General features: G+C 38.7%; 1 protein-coding gene across 2 annotated transcripts in view; it reads right to left on the bottom strand.

The window, feature by feature from the left end:
* OXR1 (oxidation resistance 1) overlaps positions 1 to 17,248 on the bottom strand; it is a 520,724-nt gene extending 503,476 nt beyond the window's left edge. Inside the window, exon 1 of one of the 2 annotated variants that reach the window (XM_063451172.1) lies at positions 17,114 to 17,248. The gene's annotated coding sequence lies outside the window, so the exon portion shown is untranslated. The remainder of the gene's footprint in view (positions 1 to 17,113) is intronic. The other variant, XM_063451173.1, reaches the window with a different exon arrangement.
* Between the last annotated feature and the right edge of the window lie 1,622 nt (positions 17,249 to 18,870).

The raw sequence follows: 18,870 nt of genomic DNA, 5'->3' as shown, positions 1-18,870 counted from the left end.
TAAAGACACACCTGTGTTATTGCTGGATAGTGCTGAAATAAATTCAGAGATCTCAAGAATACCGAGCTTTTACAAAGGACGGAACTTAGGACAGAAGAGACTTTGTAATTAAGGGAATGAGGCCCAAAGTAGGCACTATCGCTCCTAAATAGGGATACCTGTGAGGTATGGTCCAGGCTTAAGTTGACCCTTCTTGTTAATATAAGGTTCAGTCACTTCCGAGCTGCATACAAAGTGCACCAAGAAATAGAATTCACAAAAATACATTTGCGGGTGATTTTTGTTTTTCAATTGTATCCTTTTTAATTTCTTTTTGCACATATTTCCAAAGCAATAGATGAATGAAGCATTAGCAATTGGGCATCTACAACTGCCTGTTTAAATGTGAGCTGAAAAACAAGATGTGAATGAAAATGATTCTCTTGTAGTAATAACACTCTCCATATCTTTTATCGAGCAATAGAGAAAATGGGGAAAAAAAACAATATCGTGCTCAATTTGTAACATTTTCTATATAAATAGTGATTCCTAAAAGAACATTACACAGCGAGGAACATTGCACCACAGGCATTGCTAGTCTTTGAGAAAAATGAGCTTTATTGTGCTTTTTCATATATTTCTCTTTGGTAAAAATTATTTTAATGTTGTTCTTGCAGCTGTGTGCTTGCCTTAAACAATCTGCTAAGTGTGATATGTTTCCCCTTTCTATAATCTATTGATAATATGTTATTGTGGGCTCTGAGTTCTGAGGTGAGATGCTAAAATGTTAAGAGTAGAAATAAAAGTGGGTTTAAACGATCCCAGATCTCTTACATGGTTTTCCAAGAAAATTGTCTACTCCGGTCACAAAGTTTTGCCAGATCTGTATAGACATAGGTAATCCTCTGTTTATAGTCCCTAATTAAATCTAAAATCTTAAAATTCTTAGTTGTGCTTGCTGGAATAAGATAAGCAGGATTAAAATGAAACTCAGAATGATTACACTTTAAAAGTATAAGAAACGAAAAGAGTATATCAATAGCCTAAACAGAGAACACAGCATTGAGGGTCACAGAACGTGAGATGGAACCTGAATGTGACATGAGACATGCAGACAAACTGAGATAAAACTGTCCTTTCTGTTCAACTATGTACAGTTGCTCCAGCTCCACCTTCTGTCAAAGTCGATTAAATACACCAATTACATGATGATGTTACTTGGAGGAAAATAAATGTAGGTTTTCTAAGAATTAATTTCTCTGATAATTTTTACGCTTTTATTCTTTCAGTGCACACATCCCATTCTACATATTAAATTCTTAGCAGGTGTTTACAAGATATGCTAAACCCCCACTCAAAACAATTGTGAAGCAAGGATTGGCTGACAGTTTGGCAGCTACGTTCTATTCTGGGCAGAGTTCACTGCAGGAATCTACAAATCATTGGCATTTGTAGCAAACTCAATAACTCCAAATGCTTCTTTTTTTTTTTAATTGTACCTTTTTAAATGTGTTTTTTTTTTGTTGTTGTTTTTTTTATATATATATTGTATGTATATGTATTTCTAATTGAATATCAAACAATAAAAATAATGGGGATCACCTTTAGCCTGGAGTACTTTCACCTACCATGATTGTCAGCTAACCTCCTTGAATATTTATCAGCAAAAGGTCAGTTATTTGTAAAACTCATGAAAATGGGTTCTCTGACATTATTACTACCAACGAACTGAGAATTACAAGGACAAATCACTAAACTCACTAAAGATCCACTGTATCACGTATAAACTTACCAGTAACCAATCTAACCTAAAAAAAAAATCTGGGATTTAATGACAACTAGACATGTGCAACTTGTTTTGGTCCGAATTTAAATTCGGACGAATTTCAGCAATTCGGACATTCGGATGCATCCGAATGTCCAAATTGCCGACGTGTTGAATTGCTGAATTTCAGAAGTGCCGAATTTCGGAAGTGCCGAACCGAAGTGCCGAAGTGCTGAATTTCGGAAGTGCCAAAGTGCTTCGGATTTCTGAAAAGTGGCAAAACAGGAGAGGCAGGCAAAATTAAGGGAATGATGACAGGAATCTAACCCTAACCCTACTCCTAACCCTAGCCCCAACCCTACACCTAACCCTTCCACTAGCCCTAACCCTACCACTAACCCTAACCCTACCCCTAACCTAAACCCTTACCCCAACATTCCTCTAACCGCAACCCCTAACCCAACCCCTAACTGTCCCCCTTTCCCTACCCCTAACCCTTACCCCTAACCCTTATCCCAACCTTCCTCTAACCCTAACCCTACCCCTAACCCTACCCCTCACGCTAGTAGGGTGAGGGGTAGGGTTAGGGGTTGGGTAAGGGTTAGGGGTAGGGTTAGGGGTTGGGTAAGGGTTAGGGGTAGGGTTAGGGTAAGGGGTAGAGGTAGGGTTAGGGATAGGGTTAGGGTTAGGGAATTGACAAAGTCTCAAATTCCCAAATTGCCGATGTCCCGAATTTCAGAAGTACCGAACCGAACCGCTGAATTGCTGAAGTCCCGAATTGCCGAAGTCCCGAAATTCGTAAGTGTCGAACGGAACCAAATTTTTGGCCCATGCACATCCCTAATAACAACTCAAGAATAGGCCAACACAAGTATGTGTGTATTGCCATGTACAAATGTTATGAAATAGCTTAACTATGTGTATGTATACATTAGGTGCTGTAATCTATACTAAGAAACCAAGATCTTACAATTTGAGTCTATTTCACAGCAAAGGAACTCTAGATGGAGACATGAATTTTCAAAAACACACTGTTCATGAATTCTGACAGAACAAAATATGTTTGAAAAGTTGTGATATTTCCCTTTGTACAGCAAATTTTGCGCATTATGGGAGGAATCTCTGCACCAAACTGTAAATCTTGTGATTAACTATGTACATATACAGATTTGGCACTCATGTTATTAACAACGGAAAGATGAAAGGCTGAGAGGGCCAACTAGAATTTAAACCTATGACCTTCAGATATCTGAAGCAGAAGGTTATCCACTGAAAGGAATACTCTAAGGTTATATATATATATATATATATAAAAAAACCAAATAATCTTGCACTCCACCTGATCCGTAGTCCAATGCCCGGTGCTTGTCAGCCAAAATACAACGGAAGATTCAAAGATAGCACTCCAGGGACTTGATAAAATGTAACTTTTATTTTACTCACTAAAACATCAAAGGTGTCAACGTTTCAGCTTGATCCCCTCAAGCTTTCGTCAGGACATGTCCTGACGAAAGCTTGAGGGGATCAAGCTGAAACGTTGACACCTTTGATGTTTTAGTGAGTAAAATAAAAGTTACATTTTATCAAGTCCCTGGAGTGCTATCTTTGAATCTTCCGTTATATATATATATATATATATATATATTTTTTTTTTATTTATTTTTTTTACATTTTACCTTAGCGTGTTCCTTTACTGTTTTAGATTTGGTGCCCACTCTATACATTTAAAAAAAAAAAAAAACTAAACTTGCCTATAATCCCGAGACCTCTTTGAGATCATCAGCATAATGCTTTTCCTAGAGAAGCACTGGGGACCTGGGAGTGAATGCACGATGGTCTCTGTGTTCCACAAATCCAGTGGTTCACATAGAAACACAGTGAATCCAGTGCTTCTGTATGAGAAGCATTGAGGAACGATTAACATCACCATGCTATGTGTGATGATGTCACACTTGGAAGCCTTCCATTTCTATAGGTCTTAACAAGAAAGTACCACTAGCAGCCATCAGTCTGAAATTCACTAATTCCGTGTTACCTTACAAAGTAAGACAATTACATTATGCTTAGACAATCCCTTAACCCCTTAAGGACCAAACTTCTGGAATAAAAGGGAATCATGACGTGTCAGACACGTCATGTGTCCTTAAGGCGTTAAACTAGCTTCCCAGATAAAACATAAAACATTAATGAATCATAATATTATAATCATAATAATAATAATCCTAATTCATAATCACCCAGTTAAACCGGTAGACAAAATTGTCATGAAATACTCGTAAGGGCTCTGTTAACATTTCACTGAAATTCATATCCAATCCAAAGATATCATTAGAAAAAGCAGGGCCTACTTTGTTTAACGTGGAAAGCTGTGGTTGACAAACCTTAACAAACGGTGAAACTGTGAGAAAGATGCTTCTTCTTACACATCATAAGAGTAAATTTCTCGAGGTTACCAATATCTTGCAGGATTCTCAATAGCCCTATGTGTTGTACTTTCATCGGTGCATGGCTGTGATGGATGAAGCAACAGAAGCTGAAGATAAAAGACAGAAGAAAGATGGCGGTACCTACAAAGGAGTGCTTCAGGTGAGTCCTTCAGCTTCACCCCTTGACTATTGCAAACCAAGTGGGTATGCCAAACTATGCAAGCACTCCAAAAAGTGACAAAACTAAACTCATTCTTTTTGATATCTTGGTATGTAGCTAGACCTTAATCGCATATTTCGACTTCCTACTGATAAACTATTTCTAAACTTTTATAGTAAAGTTAGCAATCTGGTTCATAACTTTACAATTACTTCTCCAGCAAGTTCCAGTGGTTAGACAGCACTCTGTGTAAATAAGATACATTGCTCCTGTTCTAAATTACATTTTAGCTGCAATGATTGGCTGGGCTTTTTTAGCCAATGACAATGCTCCATTTATTTCTCAAAGGCTCCCTCCATTCCTTACTATAAACCAACCAATAGTAAATGAGTTGTGTTTTTTTTAATCAATGCTCAATCGACCTGGACAGTGTTGGCAAATTGCTTGAGGTAACTTCAGGCAACTCAGTGAATACATGACTTACCCTTATGTTTGATATCTCACTCAGCATTTTGCAACTTACGCAGTTGGTAACATTTGACATTCATTGGAAAAAAGTCTTCATTTCTCTAAGACTAACAAACTTAATTAGAATGAATGCCAGAAGACTATTAAAAAGCATTGTGTAAGCATTATCTTTTTATTGCCTAGAATTTAATGACATTTACTGACATGTTTGTTGCTTGAAGGCCAGTAAACTATCTCTGAGGCTTAAAATCTTTTTTTTTTTTGTTTTGTTTTTTACAAATCCCATCGTTATCAAAATTGTGTCTGCACATTGTGTATGCACTGCTAAATAATGCACAATTACATTTAGCCCATAAATGCTTAAAAATGTCTTTGTCAATAATCAAAGTTCCCACATCAAAGAAATTAATGTATCTGGCACAGCGTGGTTCAGTGCCTATAAACAACTGTAACATTAGGAAGTGTGTGTCTAATATCATTTAGTACAGAACTTGGGTTCATTGTAAGGTGTTACAGTATCCTAGAAATCCTGTATACTAAAATAGTTCAGGGCAGAATAGCAAAAAGAAAGAGAAAACTAGGAGGATTTCGCTGTATCCTAAAATTATGAAAAATCAGTATGTAGAATAATGATAAACGTATATAAGTGGAAGGTCTCTAATTCAGTCAATTTGGCTGAACAAATTGAATACAACTTAACCTTTAATAAAGTTAATAATTCTAAAAAGGTGGGATTCCCTCAATATATCATAGGGAAATAGATTCCCACCAATACCAAAATGAAGACTGAATGAAGAAGATAGATACAAAAATAAGTACATAAACAAGTACATAACCAACACTTGTGCAATTAAAAGGGAAGGTCTACTTAATGTTGCAAAAATTAGCCTACCTACATTCCTCATAAATAAAGGAAATATTAAATAGATCGGGTAGGTTAGCTGAATGTTGCACCGTAGCATAACTACAAGCTCGACTCAAACAATATATGGACCGAGAATTATCAGATGTACAAGCTGGGTTATGCAGAGGACGAGGCACAAGAGATCAACTTGCCAATGTACGATGGATAATAGAGAAAGCCAGAGAGTTCCAGAAAAACATCTACTTCTACTTCGTAGACTATTCTAAACCCTTTGACTGTATGAATCACAACAACATGTAGCAAGTTCTTAAAGAGATGGGAGTGTAGCGGAGCTGCAATATTAAATCCCAAGATCTCCGCTGGTATAGAAGGTAATCCAAAGTAAAGCGCTGGAAAAGAAGGCAATATCCCAAATCCCCTAGTAACCGGACGAAACACAGTTCAGGGAGTCAACTGTCAACTTTATTCACGGCTCCAGGAGTCAACTGCCAATTTTATTCATTGCTCCAGGAGTTAACTGACAATTTTATTCATGGCTGTTAGCCTATGCATGCTCTCTATTCTAAAACCCACAAATACATTTTTACACCAGGTTAACACAGCTATTTCAGACAACCTTTAAATGTTATGCAATATGACCTAAAGTGGCTAGGTTTGCCACAATGCTCCCCCAGAACCAAGCGGCATACACAGTCTGATCCCAATGGATCGGCTTGGGGATGTCCGGAGTACTACCCATACAAATAGGGTTGCAGCTTTTTAAGGGCCCACACCACGCTGATCTCTAGGACACGGCTGAAGGTCCAGGTGAACAAAACCTGGAAGTAGGTATGCTAATGTTTTCCCTGTGCCCGTCTGGGTGATACCAATAAGGTCTGTTCCCTGCAGTATAACTGGCCACGCTACCTGAGCCTCAGAGTGATCGGATGGAGCTATGGTGTGGGCCTGCTGTCAAGTAACAACAGGGTATGCTTCTTGGATGATGGGTTGGGGAGCAAAGGCGGATGTGAGCTCCCCCAAGTCGTTGCCCAAGATCACATCAGCTGGCAAATTCTGCATAATCCCCACCTCCACATTCCCATGCCCCACTCCCCAATCCAAATGTACCTTGGCAGTGGGACCTTGTAAATTGCTCCCCCTGCCACTCGTACGGCCACACAGTCCCCAGTGAGATTGTTCTTTGGAACCAGATGATTCCGGACCAGAGTCAAGGTGGAACCAGAGTCATGTAATCCTTGTATACTCTTTCCCTCCATGTGTACCACCTGGCAGTGCCCCTGTCTCCATTAACCTCTGTGTTCGGTTCTTTGTTGTATCCGAATTGCCATTCACTTTCCTGTTTCCTGTCCGGTAGTTTCAATTACCCGAACACCGCTTTTCGGCTGTAAGGTTGGATCCCACTGCTGCCACCAATTGTAGTGGAGCTGCAATATTAAATCCCAAGATCTCCGCTGGTATAGAAGGTAATCCAAAGTAAGGCGCTGGAAAAGAAGGCAATATCCCAAATCCCCCAGTAACCGGACGAAACACAATTCAGGGAGTCAACTGTCAACTTTATTCACGGCTCCAGGAGTCTACTGCCAATTTTATTCACGGCTCTAGGAGTTAACTGACAATTTTATTCATGGCTGTTAGCCTATGCATGCTCTCTATTCTAAAACCCACAAATACATTTTTACACCAGGTTAACACAGCTATTTCAGACAACCTTTGAATGCTCTGCAATATGACCTAAAGTGGCTAGGTTTGCCACAGGGATTATTAGATCATCTCATCCGCCTCCTGAGGAATCTGTATGTGGACCAAGACGCCACAGTCAGAACCGAACATGGAACAACAGAATGGTTCAAGATCGGGAAAGGAGTGCAACAAGGTTGTATATTGTCACCTTATTTATTCAACTTACATGCAGAATATATAATGCGTAAGGCTGGACTGGACGAATCCAAAGCCTGAAACTGCTTAGAATCCATTGGATTGCAAGAAGATCCATTAAATCCGTACTACAGGAAATCAAGACAAACTGTTCACTGGAAGCTATGATCATGAGGCTGAAGCTCAAATATTTTGGCCATATAATGAGAAGGCATGATTCTCTAGAGAAGACTCTGATGCTGGGAAAGATTGAAGGCACACGAAGAAGAGGACGACAGAGACGGAGATGGATAGATGAGGTCACTGAAGCCATGAACATGAAGTTGTTGGAGCTCAGAGGGGCAGTGACTGACAGATGTACCTGGCGTGCTATGGTCCATATGGTCACGGAGAGTCAGACACGACTGAACGATTAAACACACACACAGCCTAACTTACCTCCCAGATAGAAGTAGTATTAAGAGGTATTATTATGTTATTATTTATATAGCGCCAAAAAATTCCGCAGCGCTTTACAGTTGCCAGGTGACTGTACTGTTAAAGGATTAAAAAAGGGTCTCCTAAATACCCGCTACTATGTTTCCCTGCTGCGCCTTCGAGGGCATCCCTTAATAGAAAACTGTCCCTAGTATAGAGATGCTAAATTATCCCACCCAACAAATGTCTCTCATAAGATCAAGATCAGTAACAGGGTTGGTTTCAAAGTATGTGGAGCGGATCTAACAGAGCGTTAGGTTACTAAATCAGCATGTGAATAGCGTAAGTGGTTCGAGTATCTAGACCCCTGACGCGCCAATAAGCCATTTCCGGCAACCTATGTATTTTCATGCAGCCACCATATCTGGTTTATGTCCAAACCCAAGGCATACTGTTCTATATCCCAGATTTCAGGTCTGTCATAAGGTTATTATTTAAAGGAACTCTCCACTGCCCAAACACAAACAAATAAAAAAAAATATATTGTTTAGTAGATATAAACATGCATTTAATTATGCATTTTTTAAATTATATCGAAAAACAGTTTGCAAATATCTTGTCTGGCCTTTTACAAGCCCTCCCCTTTTAACCCCGCCCATTCTTTCTGTGCCTGTCCAATCACAGACTTCACAATGCAGCTCAATGAAAAGTCTTTGCAAGGCAGGTGCTCTGAACAATTGTTGCCTCTTGAGTTTAGCTCCACTGAGCTAACCAAACCAGGAAGTAACAGGACCTGTTGTCTGACAGGCAGCCGACGGTGTAACAACATTAATTTATAAACATGTAAATTTCTACTGAAATCGGCACTTTTAATAAAATGAAACAAAAAAGCACATGCTTATAACGCATAAAGCACTTCAGCAAGCTAAAGTGCTTTAGAGGTCCAGAGTGTCCCTTTTATGGGTTTGAAGATGCTGCGTGTGTGCCGGTGCTGTGTGCTCCAGCCATCCCCATTACTACATTTTATTAATTCTTTGTACGCATGGCAGTGTGTGCATATGTTTTTGGATCAGCAGCCACCATGAGAGAAGACAACTTAGTCGGTGGCCTCCGAGTAGATTAACCTTGAGACCCATGGTTTAATATAAAAGTGCTATTTTATTTGAGCATCATGCTCACACAGAGATATTCTTTTTCGTTTTGTTGGTGTTTTCGTGATTTTATATTACTACATATGCCACCCGATTCTTTACTAATGACCATAAGCAGGATATTTGCCTCTTTGTATGTATCTATTCATGTCAAACCTATTGTAAGTATCAAAAAACACAATTTCTCTATGCTACTATCAAAATTAAATTAAAATGTTGTACATTTACATAATTTTTATTTTTATATCTCCCTCAACAGCACTAAAGACGAAAAGTGCTCTTTAGTGTCTTAGTAATGCATCCTAAGCTTCAAATTGATGCAATGCTAGTATTTTTAAAATCAAAAAGTACAAGCGAGAACATATTCTGCTACAGCAGGTGTACCCAGTGGAAATGGTTGCCTTCTGTTTGTTGCAAGTCTGCAACTCCCATTCAGTTTATCGGCTAGCAAAGCATCATGGGAAATTATGTTTTATAAAAGCTGGAGCGAGACCTGTTCAGTACTGTCATAATAATTCTAAACTGACTACTTTTTTTTTTATCACATTGCCATATCCATTTACCATATATAGATGTTACCTGATATTAAATGTAATCCTTTAAATTTATGGAGGTGTAAGTATTTATGTGATTTTATATTCATATGGAATATTAAATGGCATTTTGACACCAGTAGAATGAATGAGAGTAGCAAAGCTTCAGAATCAATCTATTAAATCTTTACATGTGGAAAATTCAAAATACATGAGTTAACTAAAAGGAAAGGGAAATGGTTAAAGGAACACTCCAAGCGCCATAACTACTACTGCTTGCTGTACTGGTTGTAGAACCAGGAGTGCTTTGGCACCCACCCATCCCCACCCCACCATAAGGAGTCAAAACATTTTTTGGACAGTTTGATAATCTGAAAGTTTTGACATGTATTCATAAACATAGGACATGAAGTCACATATTTAGACTGGAAGAAAGGAGATTTAGTCTAAGGCAAAGGAAATGTTTGTATACAGTAAGAACAATAAGGATGTAGAATTTTCTGCTCGATGAGGTGGTTTTATTACCAGACCGTTTTTCAATTTCAGGGCTGTTTTTATATGTCTGCTGTGTTTGTGTTTAGTTGTATTTTTCCCCTTACTTATTAACTTTACACAAACATATTATATACATTTTTCTCACTATTAAATAGCATTTCTAAAGTTACCATTATTTTTATAAAATATGAAGAAAAAAATTTAAAAAACACACACTTTTTCTAACTTTGATCCCCAAAATCTGTTACGCATCTACAACCGCCAAAAAATACCCATGCTAAATAGTTTCTAAATTTTAGAAGGAGGGTTTAGACATTTCCAATGTTAACATGTTCTTAGCTTCTTTTTTTTTTTTGCAAGTCATAGGGCTATAAGTACAAGCAGGACATTGCTGTTTCAAAATATATATTTTTAAAATGTATCAATAGTGACATTGTAACACTGTTATCTGCCATAAATCACTGAATCACACCTCACATGTACATATTTTGTTAAAGTAGAAAACCTGTGTATTCGATATGGGGTATATCCAGTCTTTTTTAGAAGCCACTTAGTCACAAACACTGGCCAAAGTTAGCATTTATATTTGTTTGTGTTTTAAAAATGCAAAAAACTATTATTATAGCTAACTTTGGCCAGCGTTTGTGACTAAGTGGTTACTAAAAAAGACTTAACATACCCCATTTGCAATATCTTTGGTTGTCTTCTTTTGCAAATGGTATGCTATCATGGGGGTAATTCTCATTCCTGGGCTATACGCTCTCAAAGGCAACATAACTGATCTGGAAAATTTCAATGTGAAAAAACGTAAACTCAAGCCTTATATTGTACCCTGTAACTTTAAAAAACACTAAAAAACCTGTACAGGGGGGTACTGTTATATTCGGTAGACTTTGCTGAATACAAATAGAACTGGCCAGTAGTCTACCGAGTACTGTTATACTCGGTAGACTTTGCTGAATACAAATATTAGTGTTTCAAAACAGTAAAACGTATCACAACAATATCATCAGTAAAAGTGCTGACAATATCATCGCTGTCAAATGTTTAACTGTTTTGAAACACTAATATTCGTGTTCAGCGAAGTCTACTGAGTAAAACAGTACCCCCCAATGTACAGGTTTTAGGGTACAACAGTACCCCCCAATGTACAGGTCTTGGAAAGTTACAGGGTTAAATATAGTGCTAGCAAATTAAATTCTCTGGACTTTCGGCCTGGGTTGTTAGGCAGGTTTCCCAAATTGCAATCAATAAAATTACTTAATTATGTAAAAATATCACATAAATATACACACATATTTTATGTAATTATGTATATGGACATATCTATATTTCGTATTATTTTTTATTTATTTATATAAACATAGATATAAATATATATATATATATATATCTCAAAAGACAGTTAGAATAAAATTACAAATATATATATATATATATATATAATTTTTTAACATTTGTTTATTATTTTTAAAAACGATTAAATAATTTTTTTTTATTTTTTATAATAATATTATATATATATATATATATATATATATATATATTTTAATTTATTAACTTTATTTTTTTTTTTTTTTTTTTTTTTTTTTTTAATTCTTTATTTTTGTAGTGCAGGTGATTACATACAGCTTGTCATGCCACAATAGCTTTTAACAAGAAAGTCAGGATACATAGCTTACATGGCATATGGCATTAAGTTAGTCTTGCACTAATTTTTATAATGGTATAATAACAGGTGCGTAAACAATGTTGTTATATATGAGAATAAACAAGCTTAGAACATACGTTTGGTAGTGAGTCACGAGGGTGACACACAGCCCCATCAGCATGCATAACACGGTGTATTAACTACGATGTAACTTAGAGTGGCGTGTAGGTAGTATTCACGTTGTAACATGGAGTCGTCAGTAGATAATAGTGAGTAGAAAACATGCAGCTTGGATTACCCCCTACTGTTAAGGCATTTAGACATTCTGGACATGTGTGTAGGTTAGCAATGTAGCATGGTCTGGCCTAGCAGCCGCTTCTAAACGGCAGGTACACACAAAATGAATATGTATTAGGTATTCCTGATATGGAAACTCTTATATAGGGAGTAAGCAGGGCATCAGCTAAAGAATGTGCTACGTTCCCCCTGAGCCTGGCACCCCTCTGCCCCACAGAAAACTCAAAATCAGCCAAAATGTAATCAACTAATAAACACATTTGTAAAGGAACAAACAGGCATAAAACAGGTTACGTCATAGGCGATACTGGACATGATATACCCTAATTGAGTGAAAGGTAAAACTTACAGGCTATAATATTTAGCTATAGGTGGACATAGATTATGAATCGCTGGGGAGCGTTTAAGCTATCTGAATCTGTGCTAAACAAATAATAAGAACGAGAGGTAGCCTATGACATATGTTATACTATGTAGCTATGTTATACAGTGGCTAGCATTGCCTGCTTAAATAATAATAAAAAAAAAAGAGATCTCAGTCCATGTGGATGGGGTTATAGTTACGAGGTATGGGTAGTCCATATTTCAATGGTTGTTGCCGGCTGGGAATATGTCCTTTAGAAGCATGTGTGGCTTGTACACTTGAGAGGCATAGAGGTGGGCTTTTCATCCGATGCCCAGTGCCTTCTTGGGGATTCTAGGTGCTGTGCTTTCATATCCGGATTCCGTTTTGATGGCGTCTTGTGAGGTTCGCTGTCGTTCAGACCCCCGATCAGCAGCGCTGGTGGCGGGAGGTCGCATCGTGCTGCGCCAGACACTAAGAGGCTGGGTTGGTGAGTGCTTCGCAAGTGTCGCTTGTGAGGGGGCCTTGCTGTTGCGGAGCTGCGAGTGGGAGCTTGCGTTTGGACGACGTGTCGTTGATTGTCTTGAGGGCCGCAGGGATCTTATGTCGGAGCCTCGGCAGTTTGAGGGTGGGAACCCTCCCTTGCCCCGGAGCTGTTGGAGAGCTGGTGCTCGTAGGCCACGAGCCTGGGAGCCGACAAGGCCCAGGGTCGCCCTTTGTGGGGTGGTGCGGGGACTTTTATCCAGTCGTTGGTTTGATCGCTGTGCTGTTCTCCGCCAGTGTGGCCGGCACCTCAGGGGTATGCCCTTCTTTGCTCTCAGCCCAGGAGGGCTCTGGATGTGAGGGGATGGAGCGTGGGTCAGAGAGTCGCCCTGGTGAGTGTCCCCAGTCCTCCGTCCGCCTCTGGCTCCGGCCTTTGTGGCCTTTTCGTGGCTTGGGGTTTCTGGCTGCATGCATGCCTCCAGTTGTGCCCAAAAACGCTCGAAGATTCTTTCGATAGAGTTTCCCTTGCAGTTTGTAGTTGCTGCTGTGGTGATTTGGTGCCATCGCTTAGCTGACACTCGCGTGTCAGGATGGTCCACCGTCCCGGGGTCCCCGTCTCCATTTTGTGTAGAGAGATCGGGGTGCCAGTTGCTTGGTGCGGAGGTTGGAGCACCCAGGCTGGTGGGGACCGAGATATCCCCCGTCGGTCCATAGGGGGGGGGGGTGAGTTGGTTTCTTACACTCGGTGCGGTCAGCGTATGGCGGGAAGGCGGCCGACCAACCCCCATGCCTCCGCTAGGCCTCATGTTGATGCAGCGGTTCTCGTGCAGGTACGGCGCCAGAAATGGTACCGACAGGTTCGTGAGCACTTCCTCTGTGTATTGAGCCCGGTTGTGGTTAATTTCCATCTGTTAGGGTGAGGCTGTACCCAGTTTTCAGACTTTCCCCGCAGGAGCTCACACCGCATGCGACTGTTCAGTTAGCTGGTTCGGCTCCGCCCCCAACTTTATTTTTTATTTTAAAACTTATTTTTAACTTTTTTCACCAGTTCAGGCAGTCCCCTGCAGGCAACACTATGGACGTCTATTGCGATTCAGAGCGATCACATGGCCCTTGGGGTCCTATTTTGCTGAGGGGGAACTGTCTGGACTGTCAGACAGTCCCACCAGACAGAGAAGAAGACCGTTCGCTGGCGGGGGAACGGCGCGATTGGATAAGTAATTTAGAAATACCTCGAACGTACTAGGTACGATCATTTCTTATATATATTTTTTAATTTAATTTTTTTTTTTTTTACAAATTTGTATTTATTTTACTGAGTGTCTTGACCCCTCGAGGCACTCAGCAGACAGGCTGTGCTGCACTGATGGCTTCTGATGCTCTGCCTAACTGCCGTGCGATTAACCGTCGGCCCGGCAGTCAGGGGAGGTATTGCAGGATGCCTCAACATCAAGGCATCGCTGCAATACCGTTAGAGCGGCTGGAAGCGATCACGTCCGCGGTCACTAAGGGGTTACAGTCTATATAGTTGTTTAAACAGTAACTGCTTAAACACTTGTAAAAACATTATACAGGTATATAAATTTTTAATCAGTGGGGTAATCTCCTCGATCTAAGGAGATATCTGACTGCCATTTTGGGATGAAGAATCATTTTCTTCCTAGTTTGTTTTTTGCCTTTTATTGGATCAATAGCAAAAAAAATGTGAGAAAGGCTGAAATTGATGTATGCAAGTCTCTTTTCAGACTCCTTATGTAAAAAATAATGCTTCTACTTCCGTTAGTTCTCTGAGCTTAGACGTGCAATGCAGGGCTTCACTCATTGGCTGAGAGCTCATCAGCTGGTGTTTAAGAGAGCTAACAGAAGTTCTTGATTAGGAACTTCTGACTCTCCAGCATTAGTAGTGGAGGAGGGGAGAGGCACCGGCCAGACCCAAGAAAAAAAATCAAACTGTACAAAATTGACCCTTCTTCTTACAGTAAGGGGACAAGGCACTTTTGGCACAATGACCACTTCAGCAAGCTGTAGTGCTTATGGTGGTTGGAGTGCTCCTTTCTATCTAGCCTGAGATTTTAGCAATTCTTACATTATGGCCTACATTATGTAATTTGATTGCAATTAATTATAATTTACTATTTATTGAATAAGCCCAAGGAAATGCTTGGAATTGCGCAAGCTTCCAGTCGGCTCTTAGGTGTATCTATGATAAGCTTCCCTCTTTACTTGGATAGCTTTCCAATAGTAATGCAGACCCATTCAATACATAACAATATTGCATTCATTTACTTCACAAGAGTAATTGTTTCATAGAAAAAGCATGTTTGAGAGTAGAAAATAGTCTCCATTTAACTTGGCACTGAGGACATCTAATGACAGCCATTTATGTCATTGCTTATTTGACACAACATAGAAAAGCTTGTTTAATTCATCAACATTGATTTTCTGAGAAATATTTACAACACAAAAAAATATGATTCTGAAAGGTCAAAGTCAATTAAGTCCTCACTACAGCTTTGCACAGTGTCCAATTAATGTTTTTGGTTCATTCACTTAACCTGGAAGTTTGAACGAGAATTTTTTTTTTTTAGGTCTAATAATTCTCCCTAAATCCCACGTTAGTGAATAAATCTCAATATTCTTCCATTTTTATTTTTTTTTTATGTAAAAAGAATATATTAAGCTTATAATCAAACTCAAACTATATTCAGGTTAATGGGAATTAAAGAACAAGAAGAGTCAATGTTATCTTTAAAGTCTTGCTGATATGATATGAGTTGGTTGTATAACACTCAAATAGTTGGAAAAAAAGACAAAATGCCTTTGTTTATATCTTCAATCTGCAGGATGCATCACGTTAATGGATTTATTGTTAAAAAGGGAATTTAATACAAGAATATTAAGTTCTTGTAACTTGAATTTATAAACCTACTTGCCCTTTTATATTTCCAATATACTCACTATCTCTTTAAATAATACGATAGATAATACAATAGATGATTTGATATTTATTCCCAAACTAAAAAAAAATTAATAAGGTTACATTCCCTATCCCTACAACACATTTTATGTCCATTAACCCTCCTGCACACAAGAACTAAATACTCGACAGATACTTTTTTCCTCCCAGTTTTATACTGTATCTGCTTCAGCTACAATCTAGTCAAATTACTGCCAAATAAAGCCCGAAGAACAAAGGGACCTGTGCAGCCATCTCAACAGATATACATATTTCAGTAGGCTGATCTGAATAATAAGTACACTGAGCAAAAGTGAGACTCTTATCCACTAGAATATCAAACAAGGCAATTGATCCTCTTCAGTAGACCAGGATGTGAATGGTCTCTTACATTTCCTGGGCATCTCATAGCATCCTTCTTGGTTGCATTCAGAGAAGGGGGCTAGCACTCTGCAGATGGGATTAGCCATTATGCATTATACTTATTCAAGCTATAAACAGGTTAGCAGGATAAATAAATGAAAATAAAAGCAATGATTACAACGTGTCAGGCCCCTCTCTTATGTAAACTCAGATAAATTAAACATAGGCAGACATAAATAAATAGCATTAATGTAGGTGTTTTGCATAAAATATTTAGATATTATTAAAAATATATATATGTATATATATATATATATATATATATATATATATGTATATATATATATATATATATATATATATATATATATATATATATATATATATATATTAAAAATGCTAAATCATCAGGAAGCTAAAGGACAACAAACCCCCCCAATTAGGACATAAATAACACATTAGATCTTAGTCAACAGAATTAAAATGTGTATAAAACATTGTGCAGCTCTGCTGGGGTATCTGTAGTCAGCAGTATTAGAATTCAGGCTAAAGTAGTTAACTTTAACTAAATAATAACAGATGCACCATTCTAAGTTAGAACCCTTAGTTTAACAGACATTCTAAACCCTTGCTTAAAATCAAGTACAGGAAATGTGTTTCTGATAAACAACATTTTGTTTTCTATAAAGTAGAGAATGAATGCTATAACACAGAGCAGCAAGCTATCTGACACAGGCAGCTGAGTATCTGTAAAACAAGCTTTCAGTTGCTATAGATTCTATCATCTGCCTTTTCCTGTCCCATGCAGAGAGCCATTCTGTCTCTATCTGCATTGATTATTATACTGATGCATTAGAGAATAACAGAATACAAACATTGAACTTACTGGCTAGGAGATGCTAGTGTTACAAAGTATCCCAGTCTGTCCAGCAAATAAACACAGCACTGCCTGCACCAGGACTTGGTCATGAAATGCACTGTTACAGCAAGTGCATCCTGGCTCCACTGAGCCACATATAGACATGCTCAGTTTTCTGACCTTCTCAGTCTGGGAACTACCAAGACCATTCCAGCAAGGAGGGGTAATCTGGATTCTACCATGGAGGCTTTCTAAAAATAGCACCTGCAAAAAGCACAGCTGGAGCTTAAAGGGACAGTAACCTGTCTGGTGCTCACAGTGCCCTGCTGTGTGACCTGAATCCATCTATCAGTGCGTGCTCTGTCTTTAACTCCCTGGCCGCCTGACAGATACATTGTGACTGACACTGAGAGGGGATCCTCTATTCTATTGCTATCAGACAATATTCATTTCTGTGACCAGGTGATGCAGCTGTATTCCTGGTGCAGAAGTGATGCAGCATTGCACATTGACGTCACACACAGCACTTCCTGCTCAGTTGCTTCATGTAATTAGGCATGCCAGTGCCCTGATCAGCTTCTTGCATCTTATCAGCTGCAGACTGCAACCCCTACTATGCTCAGTCAGCCAGCAGCACGGCGCAGAGGATGATTTTCAGTAGATGGAGTGAAAATACCTGGGCTGTGAGCTTACCCCACAGATAATGTATCTGTATATGGTGATACTGTGCCTATTTAAACAGAGATAGCCATTTAGTGAATCAGTCTTCAATCTGATCAAATTCTACATCTGTTAGAACGAGTTGACTTAATTTGCATAGATTACAACCCAGCAATTGTAATTGCTATGAATTTCAAACAAACGTCAGTGCAGAACATGCAACATTAAATATAAATATTATTATTGAGTTTCCTAAAATGTTAAAGCCATTTTATTCACTATAGTTGAACTATGGTATATAATTTAAAATCCTCTACTACACAGAAATTACAAACCCACCCCAACACATATACACACAAAAATACTCACTCACTAACACACACACACACACACAAACACACACACTAAGCTATTTAGCATATGCTAATGCTACTAAAAGAACCCAATGTCACAGGGAAGGCTGTAATGTTATCTAAATAATAACAAATGAAAAATTACTACAAGCCCCTAGAACCTCCATTAACCCCTGCACTATTAGTTCTAGTAGTATAATTGGGATGCAGTCATTAAAAGCAGACTGCTGATATTTTTGGCAAGATAGAAAGTGGAAGCAACTCAATGTACTTAATAGCACTCATGCTTTCTAGAATCTAGGTTGATGACTATATGTATTGTTAACAAGGCTACACCAACCCTTTTTAAGACATCTCTTTTTTTAACTTATAATATCCTTTGGCCAATAGTAAGTAGGTCCCCCCTTTGAAACCTAAAGAAATAAAAGACTTAACATTTACACGTAATCCAGTGCCTGGTGAAGCTACTGGCACTGCTGTCTACTCCCTGTCTGACGTCACCAGAGCCATCATAAGGTCCAATTAAATACTTCTTGTGGCGAAGCATTTGATTGGACTACTTCGCTATGTTCTGGGGCAGGAGTGGTGGTGGAAAGAAGCCATTATCTCAGACTCATAGGTGGGCACAAATGTAAAACGGGTAAACTAGGCAAATAAAAGTGGTCACTACAAGAGAGGAAAAACAAAATAACAACAATAAAAATTATATAAATAATATAAATAAAGCAATTATGAACAGTAAAAAAATTAGAGAAAAAAAAATTGTGAAAG

The sequence above is a fragment of the Pelobates fuscus genome, chromosome 4 (assembly GCF_036172605.1).
Source record: "Pelobates fuscus isolate aPelFus1 chromosome 4, aPelFus1.pri, whole genome shotgun sequence".
In the NCBI taxonomy this organism is placed as follows: Eukaryota; Metazoa; Chordata; class Amphibia; order Anura; family Pelobatidae; genus Pelobates; species Pelobates fuscus.
The sequence above is the reverse complement of the archived record's forward strand: the minus strand, read 5'-3'. Positions and strand labels throughout refer to the sequence as shown.